At 44.4% G+C, this 15319-nt stretch overlaps 1 protein-coding gene across 1 annotated transcript in view; it reads right to left on the reverse strand.

Moving 5' to 3' along the window:
• Window positions 1-15319, reverse strand: part of TTC27 (tetratricopeptide repeat domain 27) — a 411030-nt gene that overhangs the window by 128372 nt on the left and 267339 nt on the right. The gene's annotated exons all lie outside the window — the stretch shown is intronic.

The raw sequence follows: 15319 nt of genomic DNA on the forward strand, positions 1-15319 counted from the left end.
CTTTGTGTTCCACGGACCACCTAAGTTATGGTCCATAGTAGTGGAATCCATAACGGAATGCCTAGATAACCCGAACCTTGTACGCCGAACTTGAAACACAAAGTTCGCTCAACACTATTCTTGGCACATACGTTAAACTAAATCCATAGGCTTTTGGCCTCTATTTGGCTTGAATAAACTGTTGTTGCCTTTTGTTTTTTTGCTGGATGGAATAGCAGAGCAGACTGCACCATTCCATCCAGACACATCCTTTAAAAATGTATGCATTAAATGGATTCCATAATAGTCTAGAAGTTAGATGGCACTGCACAGTTTAACGCTGGGAGTTTTTCACGGCATAAACGTTGAACAGAAGCCAATAAAGTAGTGTGAAAAGACCTAAATACAGCCACGGGTACTGCTTTAGGTACTGCTGCAGACACAAACCCCAGCCCAACTGTGGGTCTTATGAGTGGTGCTTACACTGTTAGATCTGATCATTAGACCCCTGGTCGGGACAGGATCTGCAGCCACCATAGAGATAAAGGTAAAGGTGTCTGGTTATTAAAGGGGTTGTCCCATCTGGACCTGTTCCTATCTTAACAACGGGGCCCCACTGAGAATGGAGAGCAAGCTGTGCACGAGCTGCTATCTCCATTTATTGTTATGAGACTTCTGAAAACTGAGTTTTCAGAAGTCCCATAGTGATGCTTGCGCTGCGTGCTCTCCATTCACTGTGGGGCCTCCTTCCTGAGAAGTGGGACCCACACCCATCAGATATTTATGCCATATCCTATCGTTATTCCATACATTTTCAGATGGGGTTATGCGATGATTGATGTAAAAAATGAAAATCAGACATCATATATTACATGACAGTCTTTTTTTTAACAAAGCTAGAACCAGCCCTGTACCTCACATGGGTCCAGGGATATCCCCGTTTATTGCTTTAATACTTCTACTAGATTTATTTCAGGCTGACAGCTCAGGGACGTGTCCTTTCTGCTCCAGTTCTCTCTCTGTAACTGCCACAGCTTCCAATAGTACATATGGCTGGTGACAGGTGACAATTTAAACCTTAGTGAGGTGCACAAGAAATAAAGAACTGAAGAAACAGGTGGCGCTACACAGATACATTTCATTCAATAGCTCACCGCTATACCGCATTTTTTATTACATGCAATTACAAAAGTATTCAGCTCCAGGTTTAAAAAATTTAATAGTATATTATTTTTCATGGCACAACCCCATTAAGGCATAAAATATAATGGTGAACACATAGTTAAGATCCAATACGTAATAAAAGTTTATCAGATTCATGTGAGAGGCTAGGAAATGATAGCAGCACTTGTGTTCCTGTTCAGTGGGTGTTTTCTGCTCAGGGATATCCACTGCCCTTCCTAGGGTGTCAACAGCTTTTTACTACAGAAATGCTCATGGGACAAAAAGTCATCCACCAGCAGAATATAATGTTAGAATATTACTCACCATAAAAAGTAAAAGTGCTTACATAAAAAAAAACTCAAATGTGGCAGCAGTGTAAAAGGATGCAATAAGGAAAGAGTATCTGCTGACTTTGTAGTAGGAGAATCCAATTCAGCAGCATTGCACGGGACTTCTGTTTTATAATATAACAGTACAGCTGATTGAAAGGGGATTTCCAGCCGGAAAAAAAGAACTTTCAAAACTACTAATGATTAAAAAAAAAAATATAATAATACTTACCTCATGGGTTCCCCTACCGATCCCATACTGATGCTGTCAGATCGATGGTTGATCTCTCCTTCCTGATTCAGCAATTAGGTCGCAACACAGGGGCATGTGACAAATGCAGCCAATCACCAGCTGTGGCAGGTCAACTCTGCAGCTTGTGAGTGGCTGCAGTAGTCACATATCCCCTCTGTGTTGAAGCATTACTGCTGGACCAGAAAGTAGACAGCGGTGGGGGTCCGGCCAGCTTCGGTACAGGAACAGAGGGTTATTAATGACCTGTGTACTGCTCACTTCATGGTCATAGTTTTGGGATCAGAAAACTCCTTTAAATTATAACTGGACTCCAAAGCAGAAATTTCTACATTCACCTATGGCACACCCACAAGCTAAGATATGAGGAATTGTTCAGTGGGGATCTCACACTGCAGATCCGCTTCATAGGTCTCACAAATATGCTCTTCCGATGTAAAGGGAGATTGGTGGTCACTGGTGATTTTCTTCCCCTAATATCTAATACTAATATCATGAACTAAAACGTTTTTAGTTGGGCTCTAGAGACAAATTTTAAAGCTGAGAACCAAATCAAAAGGTTTGTTCCACGTGAACTCCTTATTTAGTTTTAGAACCAATCGGTCAGTAATTAAAAGTTGTGTGCATCCGTGGCCGTTGTGCCGTTTTCCGTTTTTTTTCGCGGACCCATTGACTTTCAATAGGTCCGTGGAAAAAACGGAAAATGCACCGTTTGGCAGCCGCATCCGTGAGCCGTGTTTCCTGGCCGTGAAAAAAATAAGACCTGTCCTATTTTTTTCACGGCCAACGGTTCACGGACCCATTCAAGTCAATGGGTCCGTGAAAGAACACGGATGCACACAAGATTGGCATCCGTGTCCGTGATCCGTGGCCGTAGGTTAGTTTTTATACAGACGGATCCGAAGATCCGTCTGCATAAAAGCTTTTTCAAAGCTGAGTTTTCACTTCGTGAAAACTCAGAACCGACAGTATATTCTAACACAGAAGCGTTCCCATGGTGATGGGGACGCTTCTAGTTAGAATACACTACAAACTGTGTACAAGACTGCCCCCTGCTGCCTGGCAGCATCCGATCTCTTACAGGGGGCCGTGATCAGCACAATTAACCCCTTCAAGTGCGGCACCTGAAGGAGTTAATTGTGCTGATCACGGCCCCCTGTAAGAGATCAGGGCTGCCAGGCAGCAGGGGGCAGACCCTCCCCCCCTCCCCAGTTTGAATATCATTGTTGGCCAGTGCGGCCCCCCCCCCTCCCTCTATTGTAATAATTTGTTGGTGGCACAGTGTGCGCCCCCCCCCCCTCCCTCCCTCTATTGTAATAATTAGTTGGTGGCACAGTGTGTGCCCCCCATCGGCCCCCCCTCCCTCTATAGCATTAACAACATTGGTGGCCAGTGTGCGGCCTCTCATCTCCCCCCCCCCCCCCCATCATTGGTTGCAGCGGAGTTCCGATCGGAGTCCCAGTTTAATCGCTGGGGCTCCGATCGGTAACCATGGCAACCGGGACGCTACTACAGTCCTGGTTGCCATGGTTACTTAGCAATAGTACAATAGTAGAAGATTCATACTTACCTGCTGCTGGCTGCTGCTGCGATGTTCGTGTCCGGCCGGGAGCTCCACCTACTGGCCACCAATGTTGTTAATGCTATAGAGGGAGGGGGGGCCAATGGGGGGCGCACACTGTGCCACCAACGATTTATTACAATAGAGGGAGGAAGGGGGGGGGGGGCGCACACTGTGCCACCAACGAATTATTACAATAGAGGGAGGAAGGGGGGGCACACTGTGCCACCAACGATTTATTACAATAGAGGGAGATAGGGGGGGGGGGGGCGCACACTGTGCCACCAACGAATTATTACAATTGAGGGAGGAAGGGGGGGGGGGGGGGCCGCACTGGCCACCAATGATATTCAAACTAGGGAGGGGGGGGAGGGTCTGCCCCCTGCTGCCTGGCAGCCCTGATCTCTTACAGGGGGATATGATAGTACAATTAACCCCTTCAGGTGCGGCACCTGAGGGGTTAATTGTGCTGATCACGGCCCCCTGTAAGAGATCGGATGCTGCTAGGCAGCAGGGGGCAGTCATGTACACAGTTTGTAGTATATTCTAACTAGAAGCGTCCCCATCACCATGAGAACGCCTCTGTGTTAGAATATACTGTCGGAAATGAGGTTTCACGATCTAACTCATATCCGACAGTATATTCTAACATAGAGGCGTTCCCATGGTGATGGGGACGCTTCAAGTTAAAATATACCATCGGATTGGAGAAAACTCCGATCTGATGGTATAAAAGGGACTCCAGACTTTACATTGAAAGTCAATGGGGACGGATCCGTTTGAAATGGCACCATATTGTGTCAACGTCAAACGGATCCGTCCCCATTGACTTGCATTGTAATTCAGGACGGATCCGTTTGGCTCCGCACGGCTAGGCGGACACCAAAACGACTTTTTTTTTCATGTCCGTGGATCCTCCAAAAATCAAGGAAGACCCACGGACGAAAAAACGGTCACGGATCACGGTAAAACGGAACCCCGTTTTGCGGACCGCAAAAAAATACGGTCGTGTGCATGAGGCCTAAGACCCAGTTATCAGCAGTGTGTGTATGTGCTGCCCCTTTTTACAGAGGTAAATGGGGCAGTCGGAAAACAGCTTTTTCAACTAGCTCTGACGCTCCCATTCATCTCTGTGGAGAGTGATGGTGCATGTCTGTCCTGATTTCTGGATCAGAACAGGGACTTGGTGCCCTTCATTCTCTAAACAGTGGGGGTCCACGATGTCAGACAAGTCACCACCTTCATACCCTGTTTGACTGATGACTCTAAAGAGCTAAATTCACACCATTTCAAGGGAACCTGTCATCAGGTTTATGCTGCCAGAACTATAGGTAGCATGAAATCACCACAGGCTCCCTCTATACAAAGAGCCATGATGCATCATTTCTTAGAAATAGTGCACTGAGATGTGCGACACTAGAAGAAAACCATACACAGTACAGCTTTCATTTCCGATGGTGCTCATGTAAATTAAGAGCTTGCTACATCAACCTTTAGACAGATTCATAAACCTGTCCCATATTTTTAGAAATCAGCTTGACATACAGAGAAGAGTCCAAGCCATGGGGAAGAGTCCACCATCTGGTTTCATAAACTGCTTAGGGTGATATACAGGTCTCTCTCCATTTGCATACAGGGACTTGTCAACCAAGCTGAGAAGAGCAGGGAGAAGCCACACAGTGGACTCTTCTCCCTGTTTCTGGACTCTTTTCTACATGTCCAGCATGTTTTTAAAACTATTGTGCAGGTTTATGAGAACCTTCTAAGCTTGCATTCACATAGCGTTATAGCCTTCTGCAAGGCTTTCCTTTAGGGCTATTCAATACAGACCAAAAGTTTGGACACACCTTCTCATTCAAAGAGTTTTCTTTATTTTCATGACTATGAAGGCATCAAAACTATGAATTAACACATGTGGAATTATATACATAACAAACAAGTGTGAAACAACTGAAAATATGTCATATTCTAGGTTCTTCAAAGTAGTCACCTTTTGCTTTGATTACTGCTTTGCACACTCTTGGCATTCTCTTGATGAGCTTCAAGAGGTAGTCCCCTGAAATGGTCTTCCAACAGTCCTGAAGGAATTCCCAGAGATGCTTAGCACTTGTTGGCCCTTTTGCCTTCACTCTGCGGTCCAGCTCACCCCAAATCATCTCGATTGGGTTCAGGTCCGGTGACTGTGGAGGCCAGGTCATCTGGCGCAGCACCCCATCACTCTCCTTCATGGTCAAATAGCCCTTACTTTCAAAGTTTTCCCTATTTGTCGGCTGACTGACTGACCTTCATTTCTTAAAGTAATGATGGACACTCGTTTTTCTTTACTTAGCTGCTTTTTTCTTGCCATAATACAAATTCTAACGGTCTATTCAGTAGGACTATTAGCTGTGTATCCACCTGACTTCTCCTCAACGCAACTGATGGTCCCAACCCCATTTATAAGGCAAGAAATCCCACTTATTAAACCTGACAGGGCACACCTGTGAAGTGAAAACCATTTCAGGGGACTACCTCTTGAAGCTCATCAAGAGAATTCCAAGAGTGTGCAAAGCAGTAATCAAAGCAAAAGGTGGCTACTTTGAAGAACCTAGAATATGACATATTTTAATTTGTTTCACACTTGTTTGTTATGTATATAATTCCACATGCGTTAATCCATAGTTTTGATGCCTTCAGTGTGAATCTACAATTTTCATAGTCATAAAAATAAAGAAAACTCTTTGAATGAGGTGTGTCCAAACTTTTGGTCTATACTGTATATGTGAATCACTGTAAACTGTATTCAGATGTGTACCAAGTCACATTGACTTTAATAGGTTAAATGGATCATTGGCTACAGCAGTCACATGACCCGAGCCAAAACGGATGCTGAAGCTGGGAGATCTGGGACCTGCAGAACCTTCAGGGCAGCGATGGAGCTGGAACCCAGTAGTAAGGAGGTTGTTCCGGTAAGTATGATTACCATCGCTGGTCCAGCCACACTGGGAGGTCTGTAGAAAAAGGCCCTAGGGGTGAACAATCCCTCCATACAAATGCTTCTAGGGGAGAATATCTCCTCCATTACTCACTGTGTGCCACTGAGTGCCTGTGACGTTCCAGAAACTTCATATCAGAGTCAATCAGTGGCACCAGCAGATCTATTTCTGAATTACACTGTCATTTTCTTTGTAACTGAAACACCAATAATTACTGATTTCTCACCGGTCTTGCAGATGATCATCTTGCATACAAAAACCTATGAACATGTAAGACACAAAAACCCCCTGGTTCTCCAGGAACTTGTATTCACACGTTGGAGGCGGCCTGCACTGCGAGGTGATTTGTATTGATTTGCCTATAAATATACAGTGGTTACCGGGAGGTGATTACAATGCTGCTCTCATTGCTCTTACGTGATGTACAGTCATTTATTACATGGGACAACACAATGGCACTTCCAGACTTATTTCCATGATGGCAAGACAGGATTTGACTCACAAAGCATCGTCTCCTCCCACATCCTGACACATGTCAATTGAATAGTGAAACCGCGGCCATAACTCATGAAAATTCACAGCCCTTCCCTATTCTTTCCATTGAGGATACAGCAGTTGAGACTGTGTATACCACCCGGTGAAAGAGAAGCTACGTCCTTCATCTGCCACTCATTAACATCTCCCATTCATTCCTTAACAGTTGCAAGGCTCTTTGGGCATTTCAGAATTGAAACCTGCAAATTGTAGATCAGCCATTAAAAGGGAAAAAATCAAAGGCCAACCTTCTTCATACCATTGTGGAGCTACTAAAAAACATATTTTCCTTACAAAGGAAAGCATCTACAATTTCTTGGCATTACTTTATCATCCTTCTAAGACCTATCTAATAAAGAATTCCCCACAATTATTGTGTATTGAGGTTTTGAACAACATTTTGACCACGTTTAAGGACTGTCGAAATAGATGTACAAGTATGAAACAGTGCAGTGGCTCCATATTTGAAAGCAACCTACAGCTCTGCTCATCAGGATTGTCCAGTTCATGGATAGAACGAACCATAGCCCTTACATGGGTACAATGGTTGGAGAGATTGAGCAGGTGTAAATGTGACCCTATATAAGAAGGACAATTTGTCTGTAGAAAGCTGGGTAACACTCAGAACGTTGGACGTTGAAAGCAACTGATTTACTAATGTTCTCTCCTCTTTTTTTGCTTTATAAAAAGTGAAAATACCCGGTACTACCTAGCGCATGTCTTTAGGGTGTACCGAACTGTTCATCAGTGATGGTCAGTTCTCAGTGTTCGCCAGCGAACACATGCAGGCTGCCATCTTTAGTAAGGTAAACTCACCTGTCCGGCGATGCACAGGTAAACCCTTACCTGTGCCACGAGCCGGTCTGAAATCAAATGCGGTCACCGGGAGCAGGCAGTTATGAGAACAGCCTGATGAAGGCCCCCGGTGGCTGTTCTCAGAACTGCCTGTTCCCGATGACCGCATTTGATTTCAGACCGCCTCGCAGCACAGGTATGGGCTTACCTGTGCATCGCCGGACAGGTGAGTCTACCTTACTAAAGATGACAGCCCGCATGTGTTCGCTGGCGAACACTGCGAACTGACCATCACTGCTGTACATCAAGCCTATGAAATGTTAAAGGGATTCTGTCCCCTCTTTTTACCCTATAGAGATGCGGACATGCACAACTAGATTGCCGCTAGCATGTCCGCAATATACCTGTCCCATATCTCTGAGTAGTTTTATTGAGTGTAAAAAATGATTTTATATATATGTAAATCAGCCTGGTAAGGAGCCCAAGGGGCTGCACTAACCGTTCTGGAGCCCAGCCATGCCCCCTGTGAAGGAGCCCAGCACCGCCAGTATCCAGGAATCTCCTTCTTGCTCACGAAGTCAGATCGCCATAATCTCGCGATGCGCAATGCGCTGTGCTGGCATCAGCATCAGGGAAGGAACTGCGCATGCGCGAGATTACGATGATCTGACTTCGTGAGCAAGGAGGAGATTCCTGGAAACAGGCGGTGCTGGGCTACTTCACAGGGGGGGTGGCTGGGCTCCAGAACGGTTAGTGCAGCCCCTTGGGCTCCTTACCAGGCTGATTTACATATATATATAATCATTTTTTACACTCAATAAAACCACTCAGAGATATGGGACAGGTATATTGCGGACATGCTAGCGGCAATCTAGTCGTGCACGTCCGCATCTCTATAGGGTAAAAAGAGGTGACAGAATCCCTTTAACGAATGTAGCCCATACAACAGAGCAGATATATTAAGATTCTGCAATTGAATATTGTGCCTGTACCAAATGTATCCTTTGGATTGTGAAATGTGTCTAAATCTGTGATGTTGTTTTAGAAAGTGGTAAAGAAGCGACACAATGCGGCACAAAAATCCCTATTCGGGACACAATGTGCCACAGGGCTTTATACTGTCAGACTGCTACACCACTTTTTAAACCACCTTGGAGCTGGTATAATTTTATGTCCTAAAGCTGTGTCAAAAACTGGTACAAAGTAAGTGCAAAACCAAAATCTGGTGCAAAAACAAACAAATACTTGTGTCTAGCATGTTGTAAATGAAAGAGAATGGAGGCGAATATACTTCATATGTTTGGCACAGCAAGCAACAGAAACACCAAATGGAAGTGACCAGCGGAGAACTAAGAAGCCCAGAATGGACAATCTCTTTTAACTCTATGGCACTGAGTTCTAGGGCCTGTGCTGATGGAGGAGGCATGTAATTTATGATAAGGCGCAGGCCTCGTCATAAATGACCTGCCTCCTCCATCTCTCTGTGCAGCGGAATGAAATCTATGGCAGCACGGATCAGTCATTTGCGACTTTTCTACAACAAAAAGCGGCGTAAGGGGAATGATAAATCCCCATGTGTATAAAAGGGATTTCAAAGTTTGTTGCCAACTACGCAATTGTGCATAGACATTCGCTTTAAGGATGATAGTTAGGCTTTCATTTTTGGCTGTAATTATGCTTTATAGGGGTTGTTCTTGATGACAATGTATCCCCTATTCACAGTGTCTGAATAGTGGGGTCTGACTGCTGGGGCTCTTGCCGATCACTAGGATGGGGGCACGTGTTCCCTGTCTGCATGGAGCGGCAGGAACATATGCGAGTCTGCTGCTTCATTCAACTCTACGGGACAGCCGGAAATAGCCAAGCACTGGTATTCCCCCATGTCCAGAAGCTCCATAGAATTCAATGTAATAGTATCATGTCAAAAGAGTACAGTCTTACTGTATAATCAAAACTACGGTCACTATTTTATACCGCCTCATTTTGACAGGCCTAAGTGTTCCCAAGGACACACCACGGCATTGAGAAGTTCGGCTGATGAGTTCCTTGTTTGCAAGAGCTATACAAATTGCCTTTGAGTGCGTGATTCCAGCAAATTCCCTTGGTTTAACACTGACAATGCAGAGAACATCCATTAACCAGCGCAAGCGTTGTTCTATTCACATTAATTGTTTTTTCCCTTTGGTATCAAGCACTGAATAAAAAAACTAAAGGTTAAAAGCTGTGTCTTTTGTAAAGAGACATGAAATTGGACGCGCCACACACACTCATAGCCGGAGCCAACGCTCATTAATTGCATTTTGGCTTCCGTAGATGCTGGAGATCGTTAGACAAACTGAAGTTGTAACACAAAGTCAAAGCAGCTACGATTCATTTCATTCATACAAGTTGCAGCAAAGTGAAAAAGTACACAGGTCTTGATGAGATTGGTATTGTGGATTGTCCCCTTAGGCCTCATCCACAAGACCATATGTATTTTGCGGTCCACAAATTGTGGCTACCGTCCATATTGCATCTGCATATTTTGCAGGCGCATTGGCTCCAATAGGTCTGTAGTCCACATTTTGGCACCAAGTATAGGACATGTTCTATCTTTTTGTTTAATGCACACACAGATGCGGAAAGCACATGGATCATCCGTGTGCTTTCCTCATCCATATGTCTGTTCTGCAAAGATAGAACACATATCGCATCCATATTTTGCAGCCTGCAAAGAGGATACTGTCAAGTGCATGAGGCTTTAAAGGATAACTGTTACATTTAGACCCTAATTTCAATTTTCATATATGTAGTTACTAATAACATGATATTTCAGAATCAGTTACTATTAGACTGACTTACCCCATATGTAATAAGATTCAGCCCTTAGCAACCAGTCTGCATAAAACTGCAATTTCACTATTCAGTTAGGATGGCCGCCACTGCCCTCACTACCCACAATGCATTGAGCTCCTCACATGCACTAGCCAGTAACAATAGCCCCCCCAAAAGTGTCAGTAACCAGAGCCCTCCCCCCTAAAGGGTTAATCTCCTGCAGCACAAAGGGATCCTCTTACCACATGTTGCATTCATTAATACACTGAGCAGATGGCAGATCTCCCTTCCCTGGTATGCGCTGCTCCAACTCTGCATTCTCCAGCTCTGCTGAGTGAGGGAGCGTCTGCCAAGCGCAGGGACAGGGAGAAGTGCACACAGCCCAGGCACTGTTATCAGCTGCTGGGGAGGACCTGGCTTTAATCATTTACTTACAGTCCCTGGATGTCAGTAATGTGACCTTGCACGCTGCGTGCTCTGTCTATCAACAGATAGGACCATGCCTAGCAACCCTATTTTAAGCACAGGTAAAAATAGGCAGTACAGGGAACAAAAATTTGGAATTAAGGGGTATTTGAATACACAGTGAAAAGTTGAAATAGTGTCACCAAGGTGATATTAAATCACCACAATCCAATACTCCAAAAAAAATAAAAAATACAACAGTTATCCTTTAAACTTAGATAGGATGCAAAACCAGACCTAATCCTGACAAATCCCTTAAAGGGAGTCTTTAAAGTAAGCATGCCACCATACAGGGTATATGTCCCAACTTTTCTGGTTAAAAAGAGAACCTTTCACCACTCCTAATATGCCTGTTTTAATAGCTTCATGCATTCCCCATGTAATAATAATTCTGGAGCCTCTATTCTTATGTCTCTATGTTATACCATTCCTTTGTTATTTCTACTAGAAGTTATGAATTAATTGCTAGCAGTCTGCAGTAAGGGCACCGAGACTGTTTACTAATTGGAGGGGGGTGTACCTGCACAGTTTGACAATGGCAGCACTGACTGGATAGAGTCAGACTGTGTAGGTATACCCCCCCCCCCCCCAACTGGTTACCTCCCCTCTGTACCCTTACTGTAGACTGCTAGCAATTCTTTCATAACTTCTAGCAGAAATAACAAAGGAATAACACAAAATAGAGCCATAAGAATAGAGGCTCCAGAACTGTTATTACACGGTGAATGCATGAAGCTATTAAAACAGACATATCAGGAGTGGTGACAGGTCCTCTTTCAAATTTGGTCCTCTGTTTCTGAGAAACAATTATTTTTATGCAAATAAGGTTTTTAGTGCACTGTGGGCTGAGCAGCTCTGTTCGGTGCACTTGGCTTCACCTGGGTCAATGCTACTGGCTCTGAAATTTCAAGGACTGTCAATCAAAGAAGAGGAGGAGGTGCTGGGTGGCATTATTGGCAAAGTGATGGTGCACCTAACAGATCAGCTTTGCCCATAGTGCACTGAAAACAGACTTTTTTTCAAACCATGTAGTGGAACCTGTATTGATTTTTTATTATATTTTCCATGTCCTTATCTATATAATTTTTGAAATCCTAAGATCCTGCAGTTTTCACACTGGCCACTAGGCCTAAAGTATAAAAACCTGCTTTATACAAAAGGCCAAGTTCTGATGACAAATTCTCTTTAGGGCTCATTCACACGACCATATGTTCGCCGTCCCCGTGCTGTGGTCCACAAAACACAGGCACCAGCCATGTGACTTGAATGGATCCGCGATACACAAGATATGGCAAAAGATAGGACATGTCCTATTATTTGTGGTGTGAAGTCACGGATCCAAAGCCCGCACGAGTGCTTTCAAGAACTTCCGCAAGAGATAGGACATGTTCTATTGGTGCCATGTTCTATCTTTTCCTGTATACGGAGCACGGAGGTCACGCGGCCGGAGCCCGCAAATAGCAGTCCGCCTCACGGACATGGTGACCATACAGTCATGTTAGCCCTTAAGCATGTGTGAAATGAGCTTTAGGCAGTGTTCACAAGTAGTGTATGTACTGTTTTATGTTTTTGATGCAATTAAAAAGAAAACGTGGCAAAGACGCTGTGGTTTTACTAAACCTTATATACAGTAACTGCAAGAATTCGCACAAGGCAAGTTTCGGCATTATCTGCTGCCTTAATGATTTTACATGAAATTTTTTTATATTTCACAACATATTCTTCTACACATCAAATCTTCCTGAATGCTAAAAAGTAATCATAGGGGAGAATGACCAACTTCAACTGCATTTAAGGAATCATAACTAAGTGCTTAAGTGGATACGGTATTTTGTAAGGCTCTTAGCACGCAGGTGCTGCCATAAGTGGCCAGGGGGCTTTTTCACTGAAGCTAGCTACATACCCAGAATGACACAGCTTCATCTTTATTGTTGAGCTATATGATGAATCACAACTACATATTTCAGGAGAGAGGGATGACACAAGCTCATAATAACTACTTGTCTACACAGTTGAAAAGTTTAAATGACTTCACCGATGTAATCCAAATATACGCCTAATAAAAGCAATTAAGCAGGGCAAAAATCAGGCCATATCTATAGTGGTTCGTTTCATGACACATCTAAATTACACAGATAGGAAACTAACCGAACACTGCACTTTCAGTTATTTCTTAAAGCGGTTTTCCGATAATTATATTCATTTTACCTACAGTACAGACCAAAAGTTTGGACACACCTTCTCATTCAAAGAGTTTTCTTTATTTTCATGACTATGAAGGCATTAAAACTATGAATTAACACATGTGGAATTATATACATAACAAACAAGTGTGAAACAACTGAAAATATGTCATATTCTAGGTTCTTCAAAGTAGCCACCTTTTGCTTTGATTACTGCTTTGCACACTCTTGGCATTCGCTTGATGAGCTTCAAGAGGTAGTCCCCTGAAATGGTCTTCCAACAGTCTTGAAGGAGTTCCCAGAGATGCTTAGCATTTGATGGCCCTTTTGCCTTCACTCTGCGGTCCAGCTCACCCCAAACCATCTCGATTGGGTTCAGGTCCGGTGACTGTTGAGGCCAGGTCATCTGGAGCAGCACCCCATCACTCTCCTTCATGGTCAAATAGCCCTTACTTTCAAAGTTTTCCCAATTTTTTGGCTGACTGAATTGATGGCCACTCGTTTTTCTTTACTTAGCTGCTTTTTTCTTGCCATAATACAAATTCTAACAGTCTATTCAGCAGGACTATCAGCTGTGTATCCACCTGACTTCTCCTCAACGCCACTGATGGTCCCAACCCCATTTATAAGGCAAGAAATCCCACTTATTAAACCTGACAGGGCACACCTGTGAAGTGAAAACCATTTCAGGGGACTACCTCTTGAAGCTCATCAAGAGAATGCCAAGAGTGTGCAAAGCAGTAATCAAAGCAAAAGGTGGCTACTTTGAAGAACCTAGAACATGGGTGTCAAACATGCGGCCCGCGGGCCGCATGCGGCCCGCAATGATTGTCTTTGCGGCCCGGCAAAGATGCAGCATTGCAGACTGCTATGTATGAGCTGGGAGAGAGGAGGGGCTGGAGTCCGTAACTAGGGGCGGGGCCCGATGCAGTCACTGTACTCTTACACCGGGCCCCGCCGCTCACCAAAGTATTTATAAACGTGAATCCTTATCCTGTTATTAAGTTGAACTAACGCTGCCCTCTCCCATGTTCCCATGTTCCCCTGTATCCCCATAGCACTTACTTAAGCTTCAATAGCAGGCAGAGCGGACGGCAGCAGTAACGTCACTCACTGACGTCGAGCGCCTGCTCCGCCCACTTTATGAATGAAGCAGGCAGAGCAGACGCGCGACGTCAGTGAGTGACGTTACTGGTGCCGTCCGCTCTGCCTGCTATGGAAGCGTGTTCGTAAGTGCTGTGGGGATACAGGGGAACATGGGAGAGTGCAGCGTTAGTTCAACTTAATAACAGGATAAGGATTCACGTTTATAAATACTTCGGTGAGCAGAGGGCCGGTGTATTGGGGGACACTGTTATGAGGGGGATCTGTGGATGACATATAGCAGTGTCATCCACAGATCCCCCCCATAACAGTTCCATCCACAGATCCCCCCACCTCATAACAATGCCATCCACAGATATCCCACCCCATAGCAGTACCATCCACAGATATCCCACCCCATAACAGTTCCATCCACAGATCCCCCACCTCATAACAATGCCATCCACAGATCCCCCATAACAGCACCATCCACAGATCCCCCACCCCATAACAATGCCATCCACAGATCCCCCCACCCCATAACAATGCCATCCACAGATATCCCACCCCATAGCAGTACCATCCACAGATCCCCATAACAGTGCCATGCACAGATCCCCCATAACAGTGCCATCCACAGATCCCCCATAACAGTGCCATCCACAGATCCCCATAACAGTGCCATCCACAGATCCCCCATAACAGCGCCATCCACAGATCCCCCATAACAGCGCCATCCACAGATCCCCCATAACAGCGCCATCCACAGATCCCCCATAACAGTGCCATCCACAGATCCCCCATAACAGTGCCATCCACAGGTCCCCCATAACAGTGCCATCCACAGATCCCCCACATGACAGTGCGTCATCCACAGATCCCCCATAATAGTGTCATGCACAGACCACCATTAATTCAAAGCCCACCAAAAGCACAACTTTTGGTTAAAAATATTTTTTTCTTATTTTCCTCCTCAAAAACCTAGGTGCGTCTTATAGTGAAGTTTAATATTTGTATATTTGTATATATATATATATATATATATATATATATATAGGTCTCACTTGTGTTATTGGGCAACGGGATGTTGGGGGTCAGCAGTCATGAAACAACAATGTTGTTCTATGAAAATGTACGATTTTTTTTTTTTTTTTGATGCGGCCCACATAAACTTAAATTTTGTTTTT

The sequence above is a fragment of the Bufo bufo genome, chromosome 4 (assembly GCF_905171765.1).
Source record: "Bufo bufo chromosome 4, aBufBuf1.1, whole genome shotgun sequence".
Classification (NCBI taxonomy): Eukaryota; Metazoa; Chordata; class Amphibia; order Anura; family Bufonidae; genus Bufo; species Bufo bufo.